Genomic DNA, 12,793 nt, shown 5'->3' with positions numbered 1-12,793 from the left:
TTCACAGGTGACAGAAGTGATACACAGAGAAGTTAAGGAACTTGTCCAGAATTACCCAGCTAGTAAGGTCTGGAGGTGGGATTCAGACCCACCTGGAGTCTACACTTTAAACGTTACGCGAGGCCTCGTTTCTCACAAGCATGCTTCTGCAGAAACGTACTACACTGCAGGTGCGCTTTATCTTTACTGCCCAGGTGTGAGTCATGCGCTCGGAGCCCAAACATGATACTTTCTTTATCTTCGCCTAAACACTTACTGGAGGGAGCATGAAAAGCAAAAGTACATTTCAAATTTCTGAATAATTTCCATTTAAATGACTGCAACTCCTACTCACTTGACCATAAACTCAAAAGGCTTCATTTGAAACCACTGGTATTTATTTTAGGAATTAGTAATTGGTCTGAAGAAATGGTTGCAATAGCTAAAATTTATGCTAATTAAACTTATGCTAATTAAGGGTGCAAGAAACAGTACAATCTAGTGAATTATGTTTGGAATTCAAAGCAAACAAAAGGATGGCCGTATATTTGGTCCTAGATCTATCAGAGTCGATCTCTGGCTTTAAATCAAATAATTAAAGATCTCATCCCTCAGTCTACCCAATTGCAAAATGGAAATAGTACCCCATTCAACACATGAGTAGTTAAATTAGCTGCGGCTTTTCCAGCTTGGCATTGAGGAACTGCTGTGCAAGATTCTTTAACCACAAAAGAAAAACCTAGAGGGGGACAAGTGCCCAAAAGGACACACCCACTTGCGTTGCCTTTTATACTATGAATGCAGGGCTCAACACTGCTTAAGGGTTTCAGGATAAGATCTGGGACAGGTCTGCCACAGAGCTCAGGCTAACCCCTTGCTTGAAAAGTGGAATGAGAGTTTGGGTTCTAAGTAGTTCTAGAATCAAAGAAAGGACCTTTGAGACATTTCAGGAGATTAGCCTAAACCAGAGACTCTTTGAAAATGAGGGAAATAAACTGGTATGTCCTTATCTAATCTATATCTAATTTCTGATTTCCACCTACTCCCAGCTCAACTCATCTCCATCCCTACGCCCAAGCTCTGGAGTCATTTGCAGTAGAAACCTGCTCCAGCTCTCAGTGGATCACTGGCTTCCTCCAGCACCAACCTAAACTGCTGGAGCCACCCCGAGAACCCTCGGAGTCACAGAGCAGCCCTGGAGTTCAGGCAACTTAAAATAAGAATGTGCCGACTAGTGTCCCTCCCCCAAAAAGGCAATGATTGGACATGTGCTCTTTGCCCCACAATGGCATTTTCCAAATGCTTTATTAAGCCACTTAAAAAGAAAACTGCCTACCCATAATTCCCTGAAGATGTCTGGCTGGTTTAATTCCTCGGTTGAGTCTTTCCTCTGATGGGGATCTGTTAGAAAGTTGGCTCCTCACAATTAGAAAACTTGGGATCATCACGATTATAAACCACCATTAATAAATTCAGAGAGAGGCACACCTAATAGTTTTAACTTTGTAGTAGTGTCCAGAAATTTGACTAAATAACATTAAAAGAAAAAAAGCGTGAATAGTAGAAATCTTTCATGTGCCAGACATTGACAACTTGTAGACCACAAGTCTCTGTACTTTCCAAACTCTCCTATTCATCACTTTCTAACACCCACCAAATCACAGCCTCTGCTCATCTGCCCACACTCACTATTTCATTACGATGTCCCACAGACCTACTCTATTTTTAAAAAAAATATTGTGTCCCTTTCAATTAATTCAGTTCTCTGGATAAACGTGTATGTAATATTTACATGTGCTGGATGCTAGCACTTGTGCAAAAAAAAAAAAAAAAAAGCCACTAAATATTTAGAAAGCAAGTACCTCCCAGGGGGCTCAACTTTTTATTAAGAATAATGGAAGGAAATACAAAAGCCTATTTACGTGACTGTGTGGGTGGCGGCCGTGTGTACGAGCATGGCACGGGCGTGAGCTCCTTTAAACTGTTGCCTCTGCAGTGCAACACTGTGGCTGAGTGAATGGGGAAAACAGTCAACACGATGTGTGAAAAGAGACATTAATGCAGCTGGCAAGGTGGCTGAGGTGGCTTAGGGACTTGGAAGGACGCTGACTACGGCCTAAATGCACAGCAAACTCTGTGCACAAGACCCAGCAGAACAAAAAAAAACATACTAAATACCGATAATTTTCTGACATTTTTTTTGAGGATGTGAAACCCTTCTGAATCATTACCCTTTACCTAACTAAATTCTGGCACATGACTGAGCTACAGCAAGGATCACTCATGATTAAACATCCAAATTGGTCTATTCATAGTGCCCGAAAATGCCAGGCACACTCTTGCCTCTGGGCCTAGTTCACATGTCCCTTCTGTCTAGAATGCTTGTTCTCTTCTTCACCTCCTGGAAAAATTTTATTCATCCTTCAATGTCCTTGCGCGCTTAAGCAGACAGAGCTCACAGCTCTACAGGCCATGGCTGAGCTCCCAGGGTTCGGTGCGCATACCTCCAGTGTGGAATTCACCACACTGCTCCAGCTGGTTACTTCTGTGCTGGTCTCTACCAGCAGACTGCATTCTTCTTGAAGGCTGAACATCTTCATCCTTATTCTACACTCTGAGACAGTGTTAGCGGAGTGCCCAGTATGTGAAAGGCACTCAAAAATGTTGGCTGAATGAATAAAGGACTATATATTTTTTCTTAAAAAAATTCCTGAAGCGCTCTGACATAGATCAATTCTCACAGAATGGAGGAATTTTCAGATCAAATGTTTTCTCCCTCAGCCATTCAAGTGAAAGGAGAATCTTGATGATGATGCTAAAGCTCCAAAACATGGTTTCCATACCAGTAAAATTTTCAGGCATCAACTAAAGCAGATTTGAGGCTGTCAAACAGCTTAAACCACTGGTGATAACTTGAAACAGAGAAAGAAAGAACAAAGGCATTAATGAGAATAAACAAAAATTTCCTATTCTGCCAACTTTAAATTTTTTCTATTTAAAAAACCTCCCATAATCCCTACATAAAAATTCAAATTGCAAATCATGCAATATTAAATAACAATAATGCAGGCACAAACTGCATTAGGATCAAGGAGTAGGGTAGAAGTCTCAAGCTATGTAACATTGCCTTTTTATAATACTTAAAGAGTAAGAATCTGGCTTCCAAATAATAAAGGTGATACCAGAAAAGTCTAAGAAAAGGAGAATACAAATGTTAAGTGTGAATATTGTCAGTCCTCAAAGATGAACACTGCTGGAAACTTACAGCAGTCAAACAGTGATAACACTGAGATCCAGAACGGTGACGGGGAGCCCCTCACCAGAAACCATCTCTGCTACTGATAGCTTTATAGCCGCTGTGAAGCATAAAGTGGAAGCTGCCTTATTAAGAGAAGGTTACACAAGCAGTCATTTTTGTTTTTCCTTTGGATCTCTCTTTTCTCCCTATGTGAGCTTCTGATTTATACTTTATTTGTATAGTTTTACTGTCCTGCTGAGTTAAACCTGAAGCAAGTATTCTGCTATTTTATTCTGAATTTTTGGATCATTAAGTGAGGGTGAATATTGTTCCAAACTCATTAGTTGCTTTGTCTTTTGTAAACTGAATGACACTATCTTTTATCCTTTTACAAAGAGATCTTGTGTTCTTCTGATCATTTTGTACAGAAAATATGTTAACTTGTTATATTTGTGATAGATATCTTTCTGGTTTGTTTGTTTTTTAATTGTTTTCGCAGTATTTCTAACACAGTAAGAAAGCTCAGCTTGAATAGCTGGGTAAATTACTCATGATTATATCTTTATGTCTGAGATTAGAAACCAGGCCTGTCTGATCCCACAGTTCACCACATTTGAATAATTTGCCAAACAGAATTAATGAATTTTGGTACAAATTCTGTTGATAATGTGGAGCCATCACTGAAGATGTCAGTTAATATATTGCGGTTTTTTTTCTTTTTATAGTTCTTTTTGTTGCTATCAAAGCATATCTAGCCATAACAGCCTACCTACCCTTAATCTGTTGTATAATTACTAGGTCAGTATAAAACAAAATAGCTGAGTACATTTTTAAAACAGGTTACTTAGTCTACAGTCATGCCACTCTGAACACACCCGATCTAGTCTGATCTCGGAAGCTAACCAGGGTCGGGCCTGGTTAGTACTTGGATGGGAGACCACCTAGGAAGATCGGGTGCTGTAGGCATAAAAAAATAAAATAAATATAAAATAAAATAGGTTACTTAGTTACACAGGCTCTCTTCCTCTGACTCCAGGGACCAAGGCTCTTTTTCTGGGGGTTGCCAGGAGTCTCACCTTTAGATAAGTGGGGGTTTTTCTAAGGGACTGGGAATATGACCATCCCATAGCAGGCACCTGATAAATGTTTGCTGAAGATGATGAAATACTTCTTTAGTTTTCTAAATTGCCTAGGAGAAACTTTTCCAGTCAAGATTAGAGAAATGGAAATTTTCCATACACAGGGAAATGACTGGGATGTTATTCTTATAAGGAAAAACGAAGTCTTACAATTTTCTTTAAGGAATTATTTTCATTCTCACAGAGGTCTAAATATTACAGATCAATATATTTGTTTTCTAAAGAAATATACATAATTCGCTTTAAAGAAAATTTGACTATGAAAAAGATTTCTATCAAATTGAACAGAGTGAATCATATTTTCCCATTAAGTTCCACTTAAAAATTTATAATATAGAATCAAATTTGGTCTACTACTCAAAGATGTCCCTAGACTACTTAAACTCATTTACGGAAAAGAGCTATACATATTTTTTCAATTAAAGTAATAAGAAAATGCATCCCAAATAAGCCACAAATTTTAAATTCCAAATAAGTCTTAAAATTCCATAGGTCTGCTGCACTAAGCAGATCTGAAGTAAGATAAACCTTATGTACTGCATGGTCCTTGGAACAAACCCTCCAACCTTTCCCCTGTTAAGATAAATACTTCTTTCTAAAAGTCTGCTAAAATCAATTATTTTGTAAGCTAACTTCTGATGGCTTATTTATAATCCTGGGGAAGACTGCCCAGTAACTATTAATAACTCAATATTCTTTAAATAGTCTAAGAAAAACTAGAATTCACAAATATTTAAAACTTGCTTATTCCGTACTAGTCCTTGCCAGGTTTTGTACTTGCAGTGGGTATAGAAATATATATAATATGTGGTTTTGAGAATCTTCTAATTAGTGGCAGAGATAGATAGGTAAAATGATGATGATGAGGAGGAGGATAATTCAATAAGATAAGAACTATTATAGAGCATAAGTAACCATGTAGGAGTAAAGAGAGAATTCTTAACTCTGGTGCCAAGAAAGGTTTTCGAGAGGAGGTTAATATTTGAGCTGTATCTTAAAGGAAGAGAAATTAACTAGGAAGACAAGATTACAGGTAGAGAAAATAGAAAATAAGTTTTTAGAGAAAATAGAAAATAAGTTTTCTCATGCTCTTTCTTAACACTGTGTACATATCCTGAGTAAAATATATCTGTACTTGCATCAAGATAAATTTGCGAGCATCAGAAAAGCTAATAATAACTAGCATTATTTCATAAACAAATCTAATCAGACTGCTCTAATTTCTTCTCAGAAGGAATAAAAACAGTAAAGTGATCTGGAAAATATAGGTAAATATTTTCTCCGAACATACAGGCACTTCGTGTTATGAATTACCGATATATACAACAATTAGTTTCACACTTCTTCCGCCACCTAGTATCCAACAGGAAGCTGGACGGAACAGCAACTGAGCTGCCTATGTCTGACAGCCCCATCTGGTGGTTATTATGGGGAACTATGTGGTTAGTGTTCCTGCCCCTCTAACTGTATTTTCCTTCCCCAGAGGGAAGAATGAATACACTATTTTCTCACCATTTCTACCTTTATCCTACAGCTCAGTATCTCCAGCACCAGTCCCTTATTACGCAAATATTGATTTTTAGCTTCCCAATAAATATTTATAGAACTGAGCTGTTTTGAATAAGAAATCACTAATACGGACATGGTTTCTTAGTGTAGCAGTGAGCACATCTGCTTTACACACAGAAGGTCCTGAGTTCACGCCCCAGTGGAACCATGGTCCATGGTCTACGGCCATACCACCCTGAACAAGCCCGATGTCTGATCTTGGAAGCTAAGCAGGGTCAGGCCTGGTGGTACTTGGATGAGAGACCACCTAGGAAGACCAGGTTCTGTAGGCATAAATAATAAGAAAGAAAGAAAAGAAAGAAAGAAAGAAATCACTAATACAAGGCTTTTGTGTGGCCCTTTCCATTTTTCTCAAGTGCTTTTACATTTATGGAGTAAATGTAGCTCATTCATCTTAGTATGAAGATGAAGAACAATGTTGCATAAATCACCAGATTTCTCATCAGCTTGCATTAAAATACAATGTACTCTATGAGGAATGATCCTTCTATCAATCAATTACTTGACGAATAAATAAATTTCCTATCCTCTTCTCTTCAAATTCTCAATCTGTTATCTTAGGAACTCTTCTTCATTTTATCTGTAAGGCAAAAGTCACCATAAATCACCCATAAGAGCAGTGCTAGTTATGCATACACTTGCAGCTGAGCAAACGGAAGCTGAAGATAAAAAATTATCTATTTCTACAGCTGTTGAAGCGCTTAAAAAAACCAAACTCAAATATTTCATAAATCTCAAAGTACTTTTTCTTTTTTCTTTATCCTTTAAGTCTGCTTTTTCCAAAGTGTTGATCTTCAGGATTTTGAAAAACGCATTCAATTTTATTTTGCTGATATATTTAATTACATTGGAACAGTATTAGTTCATAAAAGCAAAAGAGAAAAGAAAGATGATAGGAAGAATACAAAAAAGCAAATGGGAGAAAATTTGAAAGGTACTAATAGCAATGAAATACCATAGGCCCAAAAGTTGAGGTTAAAAAAAAAAAAAAAATGTGAATGGGAAAAAATAGGCAGAAAAAAAGGTGATACTATATAGGGTCTCTGAAAGACCTGAAATGATTCTCAACTCTAAACTGTGTTCATTTAATGCATACTCCAACTTTGTTTGACAAAGAATATATAAAAAAACACACACAAATATAAGAACTCATAGAAACAGTAGAAAAGTGGTTGCTAGGAGTTGAGGAGTCGGGGGAAATAGGGAGAGGCTGGTAAAGGGGACAGACTTGTGCTATAAGATGCATAGTTCTGAGGGTTTAACGCGTAACATAGTGACTACAGTTGATAACACTGCACTGCATAAGTGAAGTCTGCTAAGAGTAGAACTTCGTATCTTCTATACCCAAACTTCCTGGGCCATTCTGGGTGAGTGTTTTACTTAACCTTGTCTAGTCTCACATATCTTGTCATGTAAAACAAAGAGGCCTGATGATACGATCTTTAAGTTCCCTTCTAGAAGGTTCTTTATTTTTCCTTTATTAACATTTTCTGACTTTATAAATTATTAAAAAATAAAGAAGGGAAAGGAAAGGCAAATGAAGAAACCAGAAGGAATATGGGATTTATAGCACGAAAATGCTAATAAGAAAAATTATGGTGTTTTCCAATTAAACACCTCTAGTTATTAAAGGCATTAATTAAAGTAACCAAACAGGGTTGTTTTCATTCAGGATAGATCCTGAAATTCCAAATAGCAAACACTCTGTTACCATCACTTCCCCACCTCTCAAAATCACAAAGGTTTCCTTTGAAATACTCCTGTTTTTCCAAATTGAATGGGTCATTATCCAAGAGAAGTGTTTAAGCTAAGCTTCTGTATTCGGCTTCAAGTTTTAAATCTATAAAATAAGAAACTTTTAACACTGACCTCTCTTTTCAGGGTGTTGCATACTACGTTTAATAAGGCACTTTAAGGCTTTCAGTTTAAAGATACTTGAGAAACACAAAGTATCATTATGTTAATTACTATTATTATAAGGCTCCATGGCTTAGACTAGCTATAGTCTAATGTCTAATGTACTAAGTAGTCCTCGATGACCCAGAAAGGTGATTTCTAAGCATCGTGTGTACGTCCGTTGCCCTTCTCTACTCCACAGTGCCACACACAATAGGTCTAAGAGGGTCTTGTGACTTGGGCTTTGATAATATTGTTGGAGTCTAATCGTCTCTGTAACTCTTTTGAATACCAGTGAAAGTATGACCCAACTCCTTTCTAAGAGTATTCTTCACAGAATTCAAATCAAAGAGAGACCAAAGGAAGGCCAAAACTCAATCAAGTATGTCCTGGAAAATATTAGGTAATAAATCCCAAGTAAATAAGTGCTGAGCGCCTTCAAGGCAGAGGTTCTCAAACTTTGTGTGCATACAATCATCCACAGAGCTTTTTAAAATGCAGATTTCTGAGCCCTCAAAATTCTGATTTTTAGATCTAGGATGGATTCAAGGAAGCTGTACTATTAAGTTCCAAGGCCGATGCAGGTGATCTGCTGACCACACTCTGACAAGCACCGCTTTGGAGATCCAGAAAGCCACTAAATAAAACAGCAAGATTCTAATTCAAAACCTTCAACAAAGATTTAGAGGTCTCAAAGCAGCAACACCAAGTGGAACATATTAATTACTTTTCAGTTTCAATTAAATGGCAAATTAGGTAGCTAAGATTTGGACTACTCATTCTAAAGTCTTAAAAAACAACAACAAAGGCCGAATTGAAAAACTGCTTCAAAAATGAATATCAAGAAACCTACATTTATATTAATAGAGTAAAGCAGAAGAAAAGCCTTTTAGATAGCAAAAGTTATTGCTATACACTTTGAATTTTCGAATACGCCAACTAGCAGCTCAGAGAACAGGTGTGACAAACAATGGGCCAATTTAATGCCCATTAGAAGAAAAAGTATGAGCAAAATAACCATTTGTGAATAAGCCTCTGTAAGGAGGAACATCCAAAAAACAGGATCCAAAATCCTAATGTGTCTTTACATTCTTAAATGCTAAAGTCATGGGGGAGAAGAAAACAACTCAAAGTGAAATGTTATGAGGTGTTAATGTATCAAAGTGTTAACCACTAAGAATAACACACAAAACTGCTCAAGTGATTACTGGAAGTTTTTATTACAAGGACAAGCAGGGGTAGAGAAGAGACGTAGCAGAATAAAGCAGAGAATGGCTCTGCAGAACAGAAGATCCACGACACTCTCACCCCCTAAATTAATTACAAACTGAACTACTGGCAAGGAATAGCATATAAACTTTATGTAAAACTCCTGGTGTAGCCAAATCAACTGGATCTGTAATCAGAGCTCAATTCCTAATAGCTGGTGACTGTCCTTTAACACTCAACTCAAATGGCACCTCTGTGAAGCCTGCCTTCCTTACCCTAAGCGAGAGAAACTCACTAGTGATTACAATACTCCTTTTTGGTATCCTGGTATGATATTATTTTTACAAACCAAAATACCAATATTTCTGTTAGTTTAACAGCATGATTTCAGAGTAGGTGAGCATCTTGGGCTCTTTCCAACTGCTGGTTCTCGTCAGCTCTTCCCCCACCCTTATTCCTGCCTCCCCAACTGCTTGCACAGACACCTTAACTGTAAAGCAGGTGAAGCCTCCCAGCTCCTGCTATATCCCCTCCCCTCACCAAAACCAAAAAAGGCCCAGGCTAGACCTGGGGAAGGGGGAAGATCTTCTGAAGTTGAGGGACCTCTCCCCTGGGGAAGGGTTGGCCTAGAGAGAAATCAAAGCAGGTTCCGAGGCCATTGGCCAGAGCAGAGAAGTGCCGGATGCGCAGCAGGTCCTTAAAGCTTCACTCTGGGAAGAAGTTCCTAAGCTCTGCTGCACAGAGCTGGCACTTCCAGGACGCCAGGGCAGAGTGGCTGGGGTCCATGGACTTTCATTCCAAATTGTTTAAAACAAGAGTTTTAAACCTTTAAGAAGTGGGCTGCTAAATATCAGTGTGGATCTGAGCACGCGGAGGAGAGATGGGGGGTGGGGGCAGTTTGTTATAACTAAAACGACTCAGGACCACATACCTACCGGAAAGTTTACTCTTCTGCATGGTAGATTCATTTGGATTACTCCTTCTAAAATTATTCTTTTAAAATAAAAGCAGCCCTTGGAAGGATTAGGTTTATCACGTATTTACAGTGCTGTGTAAATAATAGGCCAGGCTGCCCACTCTCTGCTGAGGTGTTCCGTGAAAAAGTGATGAAATTCTGTGTGATGACCACTGATCCCGAAGGGGTCTAGCATCCCAACAAAGGCCCAGAAGCTCTCCTCGCCAAGAAAAGATTTGAACTGCATTTTCTCTTTCTACAGGGAAATCCAGAAGTAGATTAAGTAGCAAATGTTAAAAATTTTAGGTTAAGGGAAGGACCAAATTGTATCAAAGTATTCGAACTATCTTGCCTTTTAGTTTTTCTCATTTTTTAATATTAGTTTTTCTCATATTTATTATACTAGTTTTAGCTCACTATTTAAGATTTATTGTAGAAAAGCCTGGCTGTGTAATGGAGTTATTCCATGCCTTAGGAGCAGCTGACCTGCCTGGAGCATGGAGGCATAAACAAGGCATCACAAGTCATCTGATGTCAGTGAAGAGAGCTGCAGACTTAGTGTCCGAGGGAAATTTCGAAACCTCATACACATTTACTTTAGATCTTACAAAGTAAAACCAAAAATCATAGGTACCTTTAAAGCCCCTTGACACTATTCACCAATCACTCACTCATCAAGAACTCTCACCCACAAATTTCATTATAACACTACCTTCTGTGGCCCCCTACCTTCCTTAAAAGAGTCAGACCTCAGGGAACTGTTAACACTAGGTTCCTTTTCAAAAACTCTAATTGGCAAAGTCATTAAGTAGCAAGATCCTTTTCATCATTCTCACGGTCTTGTTTTCTAAAGATTCTTTTCCTATTAGCACCATAAAGAAACCTCCATGGATGATGATAAACCCTGCAGTTGCTGGGAGGGTCATCAGTTCAGTTCCCATGTTTCACAGGTCGGGGAACTGGAACCCAGAGAAGTGAGGTGAGATGACTTATCAACCCACGGGGACATGGCTAGAGGCAGAGACCAGGGCCACAACACAGTACTCCTGCCTTCTGGGCTGGTTCTCCTTCCCCAGGTGTCACTGCCTTCCCAATAGAAAACTGCTCTTTCCCAGAAGCGTTCTCAGTGCTCAGCGTGGGCGATGTCTACTAACGGGCGCTCCTTTAACAGCCACGAAAACACCTGCGGGTCGCTCTCAGTTAGCTTACCTTAGATCAACTAAGTTACAAGTCCAAATTTAACATCAGAGCCTTTGTCAATAGATCCGTGATCTTTTGGGGAAAGAGAAAGGAGTTCACTCCTTTCTTGTGGTTGTCAGGAAAAAGAAATGGCTGTCCTCTAGCTCTCCTGCTTCCCCACGGGATCGCCGTGTGTCCGAGGCATTCTTCTCTTTCTTACTATCAGCCCTGCGAATGGTACTCTGCCATGGAGAAGGGTATATGGGACAGTAGGTAGAATATGAGCCCTGGAATCAGAGAAGGCTGGATTTTAATATTCCCTCTACTTTTTACTTGCAGTGTAAGTTACTACGCTTGTCTGAACTATAGTTTCTTCACTTGTAAAATATAAAACATCACCTTCCACATAGGATCTTTGCAAGTATGAAATGAAATCGTATATTTACAGCACGTGTCTGGTTCACATGAGCTCCTCAGAGAAATTAGTTCCCTTCTCACCTCTTCTGTTACTGTTGAGATTTTAGACAAGTAATTTAACTAGTTAAACCTCCCTATATAATGACAGATAATATATGCTTCTGATGAAAAGACACTATAAAAAACAAAGTGATTATTAACCATCCAGATGAATACCTGAAGGCATCCACTTTGTAAAATAGGCAAAGGTTCCGAGTCACTGATAAGTATGCTATGGCAGAAGCTGGTCCTAAGGTGCCAATTTGCTAATGTAAGAGGGATGCCAGGGCCAAAGTGCCAAGGACACGGACTAGAGCAGCAAGAGAGGGAAGCTGAGTTCTCCACTAGAGATGTTGAGCACCAAAGTGAAAATCTGAAGGGAGCTAACAGCAAGGGAGAAGCAGAGTCGAAGGAAGCAGCAACGGTGCAGCTGGCAGAGTGCTGGACAGGGCCCCAGGAGCCCCGCGTCCCACTCCCCAATCTGCCCGCAGAGGTCATGAGAGCTGAGCAAGTCCTTTAGGTATTGATTTTAACTCTGGCAATTAGGGATGGCAATACCTGTCCTATCTAGCTTGCAAAGATAATCATGGAAAATGTACTTTTAAAGTAAGAAGTACAATAAAAACATAAAATTAAATTATTGTTCCTTAGCCAGTATACAAAGATAGGAAATGACAGACTAAAATAAGGAAGCCCTGAAGGGTGATGACCAGACAGGAGGATAGAAGCCATCGTCCTAACTAGGACGACACAGGTAAAGATGCAAAGGAATCTTTTCCCTCTACTGGAGGGCTCGTTACCCAGCACTCAGCAGGCCGACTGAAATCCACCACGCCAAGGGGCAGGGCAGGTGATAAACAGGCACAATTCATACTCTAAGTCATACTCAGCTTACTTTCAAAAAAGACAATAAAAACACAGCAATAATACTGTTTCCATTCCTGTCTTTAGAACAGTATCCCGGGCCCAGTGTTCTCTCAGTTCCTCTCTTTACTGTAATGAGTGACATGATTGCCTTGCGATTAATATTCAAGAACCTAGATCATGGAGTGACAAGCTGTTGTGGACATACCCCTTGAGTTTGAGCTCGTTGGCTTTCTCAGGGTGACAGTGTCCACACAGACGACTTAGACGGTCATCTATTGCTAGGACACTTGATAACTTAAGAAAGAT

The 12,793-nt window shown here is 39.1% G+C and overlaps 1 protein-coding gene and 1 non-coding gene across 5 annotated transcripts in view; one reads left to right on the top strand and one right to left on the bottom strand.

Moving 5' to 3' along the window:
* BABAM2 (BRISC and BRCA1 A complex member 2) overlaps positions 1 to 12,793 on the bottom strand; it is a 362,799-nt gene that overhangs the window by 136,536 nt on the left and 213,470 nt on the right. The gene's annotated exons all lie outside the window — the stretch shown is intronic.
* Positions 4,065 to 4,183, top strand: LOC111746072. Its single transcript, XR_002782906.1, has one exon. It is a non-coding gene; the product is annotated as a 5S ribosomal RNA (ribosomal RNA).

This window comes from Pteropus vampyrus, unplaced genomic scaffold (assembly GCF_000151845.1).
Source record: "Pteropus vampyrus isolate Shadow unplaced genomic scaffold, Pvam_2.0 Scaffold173, whole genome shotgun sequence".
NCBI classification, from domain to species: Eukaryota; Metazoa; Chordata; class Mammalia; order Chiroptera; family Pteropodidae; genus Pteropus; species Pteropus vampyrus.
This window is presented reverse-complemented; position numbering and strand designations above follow the sequence as displayed.